We start from the raw sequence: 10,798 nt of genomic DNA on the forward strand, positions 1-10,798 counted from the left end.
CAATTATGACGCACAATTTCTATCTTGGTTTTATCTGCAAAAAAACAAAATACGAAGAGGTTGAACCATCTCCCAAGTTCTCACAACTAAAAAAAGAAAAAAACCAGGATTTAGACACCAACTTTCAGACACAAAAATAAGGCCTGAAATAAGGTAATTTTTCTCAAAATGATTTTGAACATTGAAATCTAGCAATTAATACAGGACTTTTTGTCTTGGACACCAAAGCAAATTTTGTACAGAAGTTATCATCACCACTATTAAGTATGTATTGTAGACCGCCTAGTTAGGATTAGGGATGCATTAGAGAGATATACAAAATTATTCTGTATTTCAATAGGTTTATATTTCATTTCTTGTAACTATGAATATTATTTCTTTCAAGGAAAAGCATATGTATGCTAAAAATTTATTTAAAACAATAACCTTACAAATTGAATATTGGTAACCTAAAAACTTGATATAAATGAAGAATTTCAAAGATTCCCCATGACAGACTAACTAAATAAGAATGTTTATTTTAACATAATTCTCAGTTGATTCCTTTATGTATTACAGTTTGAGAAGAGATGAAATAGGCCTTGCATTGCATTATATTATAGCATATTTCTATTTTTAGTTACATTGCTATTTTCTAAATAATGATATATCATAAAAATATTTAGTCATAATTTTCTTCTTCCATAATTCCTTCTTTTTCAACCCCAATCATGGCAAAGATGGTAAAAATACTAATTTTCTCCATGAACTAGCATAGAACTATAATAAATAAAATTTCAGTTCTATGCATGCGTCTAGTGTGTAACTGAAGTAGGATCTTCCAGATTTTTTTTTTTTTTTTTTTTTTTTGAGGGGACAGGGTTTCACTCTTGTTGCCCAGGCTGGAGTGCAATGGCACGATCTCGACTCACTGCAACCTCCACTTCCCAGGTTCAAGCAATTCTCCTGCCTCAGCCTCCTGAGTCGCTGGGACTACAGGCATGCGCCACCATGTCCAGCTACTTTTGTTTGTATTTTTAGTAGAGGTGGGGTTTCACCATGTGGGCCTGTCTGTTCTTGAACTCCTGACCTCAAGTGATCCACCTGCCTCAGCCTCCCAAAGTGCTGGGATTACAGGAATGAGCCACCGTACCTGGCCCGCAAAATTTTTAGTAATTCTTTTATAGGATCGTATACAGCGATGAACTACTCTGACAATCCAGAATATAGTCAACAATTGATATTTATATTTCATATTTGACAAAATTAAAAGAATGTCACCGGCTTTATTTTCACATTAACATGTTAACATTGCCATTGAAACGTATTCAGGATAACATCATTCTTATCAGGATTTATAATATAATACAAAATAAACCTAATGCGTTTGACTAGCTACTCTAAAATCCAGATGTTTGTCTGCTGTACTTTGAGCTCTCCACTAAATTGGAGTGACCAGATGATCATAGCCAATACTTCTTTCCCAGATTTTTTTCCTCCTTCTCTTTTCCTCTTTCTACTCTTCCTAAGTATAAGGACACTTAGAAGATTCCATATAAGAGTTCTATGTAAAATTCATTAACTCCGTTGTTTAATTCCTTTTCTCATGATGAATTGTTGAGGACAGCAGGATCTCACCTCCAGAATCTAGAATAATCTCTCATTCACCAGAATCATGACTACAGTCTCCATTATAATTAATAATAATAATAATGTGCAGAGTCCTAGCACTGGAATAGAATAGTGCAATTTAGAATAATGAAGTGAAATTAAAGAGATAAGTTGCTAAATTATTAACATTCCAAATGTATTAATCATAAGTCATCAAGGTGAATATGGACAAAGGCACTTGATTGTTCCTTAGGCAAATAATTGCTTTTGTCAGAATGACTACTATTTTCAGATTTGGTCAAATTTTATGTGGACTTATTTATTATTTGATGAAATGCACACAACCCAAAGTAGGATAATTTTGAATAATGAAATTTGTGCTAGATTTCCAAAGCTAATGAAATTGTTTCCTAGACATATTCTCTCTTATTTCCACTGCATTTCCTGGCAAATTAACCTGTCATTCTAATGCCAAATTTATTTGTCTAGATAGACCTAATGGCATTATAATATTTCTCCTGCTCAGAAGCATACAAGACTCTATTCTCTTCTGAAGTAGAGTCTAGCTTCTTAGTTTGCCATTCAAGACTCTGAAGTGTTAATTCATCTAATTCATTTGCTACTTTCAGTCATCAAAATGATTATGTCTCAAATATACTGATCTTTTCAGCTGTCCAATTCAGGATCGACACATTTGTTATATACTCCCATATAGTTTTATGCCACATTGAGCTACCAGGCCTATGAAATTTGGTAACATTTTGTTGCATTTATCACTGATCTTACGCTATTTGCTTTAATTTGTGTCACTACTTGACTGCTCCACGTGGCTGTTTCTTCTCTCAAATTGCTTACAGTTCTTTCATAAAGATGTATTTTTTTAATTTACATTAGACTTTAACAGTATACTAAACACATAACAGATAAATATTTATAAAAATTTATGTTACGCCATATAGAGCACTTTAACATAGACTCATAATATTACTTGATTTATGCATATATGTGAAATAAACTTTATTGTATCCTATTTTGAAGGTAACACATATGAGGCCCAGGGACATTAAAGAATCCCAAGCTAAAGAATTAAAAGGTAGCTTTTCAAAGAATCAAAAAAATAAGGCTAGTTAAAGTATCGAAGCTAGTAATTTACAGAACCAATATTCCAACCTAGTGATTCTAATTTTATGTTTGAATTCAAAGAGTGCTGTAGCTAATTGTAAGCTATTTACAATAAATATGGTGTATTTCAAAAATAACAAAAAATTCAAGGATTACATTGTCAAGGGGTGTGTGTGTGGCGTGTGTGTGTGTGTGTGTGTGTGTGTGTGTGTGTGGATGAAGAGATGATTAAAAACATAGACATGTTCATAAACTTAAAAGTGTTAACATTGTTTTAATGTGATTTATGTGTCTCACAAACTAAAAACTTCAGCTTTCAAATGGGTATTACTATTTGAGGTTGACAACAAATTTGTGTAATTTTTGCCCCAACATTTCTAAGAAAATATTGTCACTTTATGTATTTAATATATTTTTTTTAGTCAGAACATTACTAACTTTAAAGGGTAATTTATTTTTGCATTATATTACAAATAGAGCTAATTAATTTCCTATTATATATTTCCCAATATATATGCCTGATACACAAATATTAATTATAAAATGAGATTCACTTAGCAGGTTATTTTCAGTCTCTTACTCATTGAGTGTTAATTTCAAAATGACATTTTAAAAATGCAATTATTATGTGTATAAAAACATTTCAAAACCTTCTTATAATTTTAGGAAAATATATACTGCTACACTGAGATAAATATCTGTTAGTAGCCATCATGTTTTCTAAGTTACCTAAAAAAAAAAATCGTAATTCTGATTCTTTGACACACCATAACTCTTGTAACAGGCTCCAGAAAAATGCTTTTTGAGACAAACCAACCTGAGAAAACAAATCTTAGAAAAGCCCCAGGTTTTGCAAAAACAATACCTGAGGCTTTTTTGAGAAACCTGCGAGCTTTTCCAAGATTGTTATAAGCTGGCTGCTCACCCAGATGGAACTCAGTTACAAATCGGGCGTTGCTACACCCTGATGAAATTGCAACAGCTTTCTCCCAAAATTTGACCTTAGAAATACGACAATGAAGCTCAGTGATCAATTGATTAATTATGCAAGTTCCTGTTATCAAGTTCTTCCTGGTTCCCTTTGAAAGAAGGAAGGAGAAACACTAGAATGATCACATTTTAAAAAATATGTATGAGGAAATTGATTTTAAAATCCTTTTTTGGAAAATATGCCATGACAGAAGACTCACTAAAGGACTCTTAATCTGCTTCTAATTAATAGGAAATATTGTCCTTTTAACAGGCTATATACTTGATTAAAGTTTATTCTGGTATCTTTTCCACAAAGAAAAGACATATGTATATTAACATGATAAAATGTCAAGTCTTTTTTTCTTTATATACTACACATTTCTCTGTAGCAAGATGTCCCCAGATCAAAGGTTAAAGACAAGATACACAGGAAAGATATTACAGTGTTCCAAAAAAAAAAAAAAATACAGTTAAAAACCAAGTTCTGCTTTCATAAATGTCTTGGGTCTTGATGGCTTCCAATCTTTATATAGAATACATTTTATGATTGAGGCCTCAAAAGACATGTTCTAGTAAAAAAGGGCATAAAATTAGTGAAATAAATACACATTTTTATTATTCTTTCTAATAGTAATTATTTCCCATAGTAATTTGCTGGCTCTTTTAAGTAAAACTCCAGAAACAAGTTTTCTTCTTTTGCTGTTCTGCTTTCTCCCTGGTGGGCACTTTGAGAAGTGAAATGATGTCTTATTTCTGTCTCTTATCAATGCAGCACTTGCAGGTCCTTTGCTCACACTGAACACTGCATAACTGTATTCAACATTAGATAAAGACGGGGGAGGATATTGTAAAGCTTGTAAACAATATTAAAAATAAATTTTACAGGCCGGGCGCGGTGGCTCACGCTTGTAATCCCAGCACTTTGGGAGGCCGAGGTGGGCGGATCACGAGGTCAGGAGATCGAGACCACGGTGAAACCCCGTCTCTACTAAAAATACAAAAAATTAGCCGGGCGTGGTGGCGGGCGCCTGTAGTCCCAGCTACTCGGAGAGGCTGAGGCAGGAAAATGGCGTGAACCCGGGAGGCGGAGCTTGCAGTGAGCCGAGATCGCGCCACTGCACTCCAGCCTGGGCGACAGAGCGAGATTCCGTCTCAAAAATAAATAAATAAATAAATAAATAAATAAATAAATAAATAAATAAATAAATTTTACAAACTCCCAAATAACACTACTGTATTTTAATAACTTTCATGATACGTTTTATGGATCTTCTTATTTTGAGATTTACAATTCCATCCTTGAAATCAATATGTATTTGACTACCTCATTCCAAAAAGGATTCAAAATTGAAAAAAAAAAAAGTCAATTTACCTGCTTTTCTCAAAGGAGACTGGTTGGTTGAAAAGTGAATAAATCAGTCAGTTTTGATATGTTTTTTTATGGTAATCTAAAATTAATCTAGTTAAATTATCACACTCAAGACAATCAGATGTTAGATATCATATGTGTATATTTATTTATAATTTAAAAATATAATCTTTGGATTATATAGACATTAATACATTACATATCCATAACCAATACATCCATTCAAAAATAACACTTGGTTTACTTGTGTGTTTATTTATTTATGAGAAGTACTATATACTTGGTGTTCCCAGTTTAGTAGTTAAAATGGGTACATAAGTTCAAGTTCCGATATTAAATAATTTGGAGTTAGGGAAAAACATGTTTTCTACTCAGAACCTCATGCAGGTGGCAAAAAAAGTTATGAATATTATATTACTTTAGACATTGATATGTAAAACAAACCCCAAACCATTTAAGAGATTTTTAGTATCACCTTTTGAATTTTTATCATTTAAACAATTTGAAAATCCTTAACAAATGAAGCTAAGACATTACTTTTCTCCATTTTAATTTCATTTAGTACATTTAACATATATGTATTTTTAGCAATGTTATGACCTATGAACCAATAATCCAAAACAAAAATTAGGACTTCTACAAAAACCTACATCCAGACACATGCTCTATGCATTCCATCTTCTTGTCTTTGTTAAAAGACTTATTGTATCTATATGTAATCTTGAAAAATACGTGAGGTTTTAAATATTATTATATTAATAAAAAGTCATCTTTTGGTGACTTAATTTTTAATTTAATTGTATATACTCAAGCTTCCTCCATGTTGTCCCATGCTATGTAGTTCATTTGTTTTCTTTGTTATGTAGCATTCTATTGTATAAATATATCCCAGTGTTTATATTAGAGAACTCTGGTGTGTTCTGTGAACTGGTTCCGTGAACAGCATTTTACACATCTACTAAACATGTGAAAGAGTATTCGTATATATATGCCTAGAATTTGAAGTGCTTGGTTATAAGGTATATGAATGTTCAACTTAAGCAGTTAATGCCAAAGTCTTTTCCAAAGTGTTTGTACCAATTTGTACCCCACGTAATTTGTAAATCCACATCATTTCCAATGCTTATTATTGACATGTTTCATTTTTAATTTATAGGTTTTTCTATCAGTTAAATCGTTGGAGAATTGAATCTCAGGTTAATTTTAAACATTTTTCTATTACTAATAAGGCTGAACATCTAACTTCACATATTTCCTTTTCTGTGAAGATCTAGCCACAGTTTCCAACGTAGGAGAGTGCCTCTGAATTTACGTTTTCTCCATTGGATAGTTGTCATGTTTGCACTGATTTCATCTCTAAATATTATTAAATAGTTTGTTTCAGCCTGTGTTGCAATGTCACATAGTTATATGATATATATAACATATATACATTTGTAATGCTTATATCACTAGAACAATCATTTTAATAAAACAATATTTTATCTAGTAAATGACTTAATATTCAGTCTTCTATGGATGATTCTCAGTGTTGGAACGATACACATAGAATTCTAGACTGCATTTTGATATAAGGTCATTATACCACATTCATATATGTAACTAACCGTTGCACTTCAGAATAACATAAATAATCTATTCAGTATTTAGAAAACAAAGCAGTAATTTTCTTATTGTATATTACTTATACATATACGTATGAATTAATCGGGCATTTAGAAAAAATAGATTGGTGAACATTCATATGTACTTTGTTGTATAACACTCCACTGTGTGAATATAACACAGTGTACATATCTACTTTTTTGTGGCTGTACATCTGTACTCATATACACATCAACAAATCATGTTATGTTTTTTGTTGTTTATGTTTCTTTACACGATTTAGCAGCTGGAGTTCTTAATGTTATTGTTTCTGGAAACTTCACTGTATCATGAAATGATTGCTGTGATACCTAGAATTGATTGCAGTAATTTTACACAGTCTGTACCATGATGATAAATACAAGTATATGATTTACATTACACTTTCCTTACATTACACGTAACGTATTTATTTATGTAATTAAGGACATATATATCACTAGACTAAGAGATGGTATCTTAAATGTTGAGATTTTTAAAAACAATTTTACACTATTCTCATAGAGCTTGTAGCTTAATGAGCAATATTGTCAAAATATATTTTTAAAGGATACAATTAAGACTCATGCAAATAAACAAGAACACAGGTTATAAGATTTTATTCAACTATATAATGAAGGAAACAGCGAGAGCTTCAAACCAACTCAAAAAGCATTTGAGAAGCTTGAGTATAGGAGGATCAGATTGCTGGGTAAGCCACATCAATGATTATAATACAACAAGATAAAAGAAATTACATATCTGGGATTGTATGTTTTGCTTAAGCCAAATTATTTGTCTTTATACTAGCCAAAAATCTATAAATTAAATGCCCTACGAAGTTGTAAAATGGCCTAGCCAAGACAAAATAAAGTCCAGGATTGCACTGACAACATGCCTAATAATGTCTTTTGCCTATTTCCAAATTTCAGATAAATTTTCTAGTAGTAATAAGAGAAAAAGTAATTATAGGCAAGAACATTACAATTAATGTGACTATGATGACAGTCTACCTTTAGTAAATTTTTTTAAGGATAAAAGTTAGACTTATGGCTAAGACTAAGTTTGGGATTGGTTATTAAAAGACAAAATAATGTACAGTAGATCAAGCAGCTTAGATGTTAAGAGTGAAAGGGCAGAAGGAAAATTCTATTGTCATAGAAGCAAGCAAATGATGCTGATTATAAACCATAATGTAATAAAAAGCACCTCAGCAGATCTTTCTACTTTATTAGGTACAAAAATAAAGTTATATGATATTGTTCAGCTGTACTCTAGAGGTCATTTTAGGATTCAATGCCCTGGACTTCTCTTCCTTTATTCTGAAAGCATCATCTCTTTACCTGTCAAATTTAATAGGCACTACAAAAATACAACCGATTTTATTTGACACAGAAAGCTCTATCACTTCCCTCAGTTAAGGCAAGAAGACCATATGTAAATTAAGCACTGATGAAGACTGAATCAAGAGACACATCAATCTATTTTGAACCTTGATATTCTTCTCCATTGTAGTAACTTCATGAATGCCACACAAAGACTTCCTGCAGAATGTGGGAGGATTTGTTTCATGTCCAGAAAAGAGAGTAAATGAGTTAGAAGATCTTGAGTTTATGAATGTCAATGAGTGAAAAACCTCAATGTTTTTGCATCCAGTCCCCAGTGTCTATTGTTTTTCCCCCTAAATACTTCTTGAAACTTTTTTCACTCCTAGGGTTTTATTAAATTATAATCATATTTGGACTGCATGTCTCCCACAGTCTCTGTCTTAGTATTCCAACTTTTGGTCTCATCATGACCCTTAAATTGATCTCACCACCAGATTCTGGTTCATTGAGTTAAGAATCTGACAGAGAAGGAGGGGGCGCCGGTGGGCCAGGTGGGGGAGCGTGGGGGTAGGAGAGAGAGAGAGAGAGAAAATATCAAGTGAGCCAACGAGATTAAGGTGGTTAACAACATGCTTAGGGTATTTCATCTTGCAAAACAGAGGTGGCTATTTCATGGAAGATCGTTCTGTGGCAAAATACCTCTGCTGCTGTGAAAGGAGAACAGAGATTGATAAAATGTGTATGATCCTAATATGAGTGATATAAACAAGTTAATGTATTACAACAATAACATTTTGAGCTGAAGATTTTTTTTTTTTTTTTTTTTTTTTGATGGAGCCTTGCGCTGTCCCCCAGGCTGGAGTGCAGTGGCGCTATCTTGGCTCACTGCAAGCTCCACCTCCCGGGTTCACGCCATTCTCCCGCCTCAGCCTCCCGAGTAGCTGGGACTAAAGGCACCCACCACCATGCCTGGCTAATTGTTTTGTATTTTTAGTAGAGACGGGGTTTCACCGTGTTAGCCAGGATGGTCTCGATCTCCTGACCTCGTGATCCTCCCGCCTTGGCCTCCCAAAGTGCTGGGATTACAGTCGTGAACCACAGCACCCGGCCTGAGCTGAAGATTTTACTGCTTATTTCAAATGTGAATTCCTCCTTTATATCATAATGTCTGTAGTTGTTTTGAACATTGGTGTTTTTAGCAAAATATGTGGCAGAAAATATAGCTGTATATATTTTTAAAATAGTGGATCTCTGCCAGGAATACAATACTACATGAATATTTTTCCTTCAAAACTTCTGAAAGTGAAATGCTGACTAAGTATCCTAAGTGTTTTATGCTTGCAACATAATTCTGGATATTGGAAACATCTGGCTTTTTAATGCCTTCTGGAAAAAAAAATTCAGATGGATGAAAAATTTATTACCTGGCAGTTACAAAATTTTCCCAAACAGAAGGGCAAATATAAGTGCCTTCTGATAAGCTCACCCACCTCCATTCAAAGCATTTCCTTAACTATTCTGTTGTTATTTAACTCTGGCATTTGTCCAGCTTGCTACAGGTGTATTTGTAAAATCACTTCTGGGTTTGTGTGTTGGTTTGTTTCCAAGATCTTGTAATTGATTATCTTGTCATTCTATTTAATGTTAAGTATGTCTTGTAGGTGCCACTGATAGAACTGTTCAAAAAGTCATATATGACTTTGGTAACAGATTAAACATTATCTTTAATTAAGGAATCTGTGAGAAGAAAATAAAATTTAAAGCTATAAGATCCTTATATCCTAGACACAGGCAGCTTGACATTTGCATTAAAATCCCTTCATTTTGTCTTTTACAGAATAATGCCTTCCCATTATCTTTTAAATTAAACAATGTATAATGTTCATTGAAGAAAAAAATCAGATCTCTGTAAAAGACGTATTTTAAAATATGCTAAGACTATACTTTCAGGGATCATTTCTATAGTATGTTACTAAAATATGCTGCAGAATTTTAAGTGTAGACAAAGACACTTGTTGAAGTAGAATAAAACCAGTTCAAAAAACTCTATGTTTTTGGTTCTCATACAAATCTATCAACAATTATAACATATTATTTTATTTTCTTTATATTAATTTAATTTAATTTAATTTATTTTTTTTCTTTTTAAGGCAGGGTCTCACTTTGTCACTCAGGCTGTAGCACAGTGGTGCAATCCTGGCTCATTGCAGCCTTGAACTCCTGGGCTCAAGTGGCAGTCCTCCCATCTCACCCTCCAGATTAGGTACGCTTAGCTAATGGTTTTCTTGTTGTTGCTGTTGTTTGTTTGTTTGGCTTTTGGTTTTGTCTGTAGAGACAGGGTCTTACTATGTTGCCCAGGCTAAGTCTCATACTCCTGGCCTCAAGGGATCCTCCTGTCTTGGCCTCCCAAAGTTCTCAAATTACAGGCATGAGTCACCATGCCTGGCCTTCATATTTAAATAAATGTCTACTACTGTGAATGTCTCTTTAACGCAGACTTTAAAAATGTGTCTCTAAAAATTTTCTAAGATTATAGGCTTTGAGCTTGGGATTTCTATTGCTGACAACTCAAAGCATTTCAGCTGATTACACTAAATAAAATATTAGAAAATCATGGAGTCAAGAATTCATGGAACCATAAAATAAAATGTCTCATCATTAGCTAATGTTTGGATTAACATATAGGAAACATTTTTATATATAACCTTACTAAATATGTTTAAATTATACACCTGTGTTCACATAGCTATATATATGTGTGTATGTGTGTGTGTGTGTGTATATATATATATAA

At 32.9% G+C, this 10,798-nt stretch overlaps 1 pseudogene; it reads left to right on the forward strand.

Moving 5' to 3' along the window:
* Positions 1-9,938: 9,938 nt before the first annotated feature.
* On the forward strand, positions 9,939-10,021 carry LOC116463256 (small nucleolar RNA U3; annotated as a pseudogene).
* Positions 10,022-10,798: the final 777 nt, after the last annotated feature.

This window comes from Hylobates moloch, unplaced genomic scaffold (genome assembly GCF_009828535.3).
Source record: "Hylobates moloch isolate HMO894 unplaced genomic scaffold, HMol_V3 SCAFFOLD_30, whole genome shotgun sequence".
In the NCBI taxonomy this organism is placed as follows: Eukaryota; Metazoa; Chordata; class Mammalia; order Primates; family Hylobatidae; genus Hylobates; species Hylobates moloch.